Source organism: Terrapene carolina, unplaced genomic scaffold (genome assembly GCF_002925995.2).
Source record: "Terrapene carolina triunguis isolate 2854851 unplaced genomic scaffold, T_m_triunguis-2.0 Scaffold93, whole genome shotgun sequence".
Taxonomy (NCBI): domain Eukaryota; kingdom Metazoa; phylum Chordata; order Testudines; family Emydidae; genus Terrapene; species Terrapene triunguis.
Window position 1 is genome coordinate 8869235 of NW_020664444.1, and position 2793 is coordinate 8872027.

Sequence of the window (2793 nt, forward strand, 5' to 3'; positions counted from 1 at the left end):
GTATTTTCCACTGCATGCATCCTATGAAGTGGGTTTTAGCCCACGAAAGCTTATGCCCAAATACATTTGTTAGTCTCTAAGGTGCCACAAGTACTCCTGTTCTTTTTGCAGATACAGACTAACAGGGCTACCACTCTGAAACTTTTCACAAAGCAAACACTCCATATCTGACCTCTCAGGAAACCTCATAGGAAACCTGCACAGCACCTTCAAAAGATGAGCCTGGGAGCTTAAATTCATAACTTTGCAAGACACTAAAAAGCATGGTCTTAATAAAGACGCTGGATTTATGGCTTATAACAACAATCTGTAACCCATTAACCATCCCTTTTCTGTCCTATGCCTGCAAAGGTGTTAACGGGCCACTTCACCTTCAATGGTCTGGTACAGTATGTGTTAACTACTTATGCTAAACAATCTGTTCCATCTTGTAGTAGCTGTGACACTCTTGTCTCTCTCACCAACAGAAGTTGGTCCAAGAAAAGATATGACCTCACCTGCCTTGTCTCTCAGAGAAGATGTTTTTTTTTAGGGGGATCTTTTTAATAGGCTCATTTCAAAGGCTATGAAATAAAGGAAAATGTGTTTCTTATCATGACCATCTCAATGATCAGTTAACACCGTATACAAGCAGAGAAGGGGAAGCGGTTAGCATATTTCCTTTAATTAACCTTGACAAAGGACAGTTTTAGCCACACCTGGAGGAAGTGTGTATGTACATATGGGGGATAGCAGCAGACAGAATACACATGACTGGGTGTGTGTGTGTGTGAGTCTTTTAGTCTTTAAGGTGCCACCTGACTCCTCATGCCAACTTTCAAACTATCCAATGAGAAATGGAGTAGCCAGGAGATCAATCTATCTTACCAGGGAAGGGAGGGTGGGGGAGCTGGTATGATTTTTGAGCTTTTCTTAAGAAAGAAGGGGGTTGAAGAGGGCTTCCTTATGGTCTCCTGTAGTGACTCAGGGCTGGTCTACACTGGGGGGGGGGGATATCGATCTAAGATACGCAACTTCAGCTACATGCTACTGGCGTAGCTGAAGTATCTTAGTTCGACTTATCTGGCCGTCTTCATGGCGGCAAGTCGACCGCCACGGCTCCCCCGTCGACTCCGCTTACTCCTCCTGCCGAGGTGGAGTGCGGGCGTTGATTCGGGGATCGATTTATCGTGTCTCATCTAGACGCGATAAATCGATCCCCGATAGATCGATTACTACCCGCCAATCCGGCAGGTAGTGTAGACGTGGCCTCAGATGGTCTAGTACTGATCTCATCCCAGTGCAATGCTGTTGGCTTCAGTGATCAGTTATTCCTGTTTTACACGTGTGTTAGGCTAGGTCTACACTACCCGCCTGAATCGGCAGGTAGAAATCGACCTCTCAGGGATCAAATTATCGCGTCTCGTCGGGACGCGACAATCGATCCCCGAATCGACGCTCTTACTCCACCAGCGGAGGTGGGAGTAAGCGCCGTCGATGGGAAGCCGCGGAGGTTGATTTTGCCACTGTCCTTACAGCGGGGTAAGTCGGCTGCGATACGTCGAATTCAGCTACGCTATTCGTGTAGCTGAATTTGCGTATCTTAAATCGACACCCCCCCCCCCCGTAGTGAAGACCTGCCCTTAGTCAGATCAGAAACAGCCCCATTGGCCTTGTCCACATTAAGAACAAATCAGAGTTATTATGACCACATTTGAACACTGTTGTTACTATCAGGCTTCTAGGGCAGTGTCGACAGGGATATTTTTCTTTTATAATCATTGATTCCCGGTTTGCCGATTTTTAAACACTGACCAACTATAATGTTTTACAGAAAGTGATAATACCTAGCTCTTATTTAGTGCTTTTCATTCAGAGATTTCAAGCATTTGATGATCATTATCCCCATTTTAAAGACGGGGAAACTCAGGCTCAGAGGCAAAATGGCTGGCCCAGGGCCATTTAGCAAGTCTGCGGCCATGCTGGGAATAGAACCTATTTCTCCTCAGTTCCAATCTAGTGCAGTAGCTCCTCGGCCATACTGACTCTCCAGCCACTCTCGTGACACCCGTGGGAGGCAGGGAAGTATTATTATCCCTTTTATAGATGGAAAAAAATGAGGCGCAAGATGCTTAAATGACTTACCCAAAGTCAGTGGCTCTGATTGCCAACTCAATCCGCTGTGCCACTGGAGACTGTGGGCTTGTCTTCATTAGGGATTATTGCTGAAGTGTAAGAAATGAGACCAAGGTAGATTTGCACTGGTACGGAGCATCTACACTAGGGGTTCGCACTAATGGGAATCCATCAGTGCCAGGATCCCTAATGCCGTCTAGCGCTACAACTGCTCTCTGGCACACTCCTCTGCTGGCCACCCTAGAGACCTGCGATGCTTTCTTAGTCCCAGTTCTGCAGCCCCTCGCGGCACTGCCTCATGCAAAATAACCAAGCTCCCACATCTCAGCCCACGGGTGCACTGATAGCCTTGGATGACCTCCTCTCACCCTCCTCCAGAGCATTTACCCTGGCAGTCGAGTTGGCCTTTCTGCCTAGTGCTTTGTGGAAATGTTTAACATACCAGTTCCCAAGATGCACTGAAGCTATTTGATTGATAATTGGCAGTTGCCCTGGTCTAATTATGACTGTATTAGCTGGAATAAAAAAGGCATAAGCAGAAACACAAAAACCCAACAAAAGCTGACCTATTAATATGAGGGTTGGAGCAGCAAGGCCTTTGAGATGCAAATTCTGCACCAGAGGGTTTCCCCTCCCTGAAGGTTTTTCTGTGGTGTAACCCCCAGGGCTGTTTAGGTT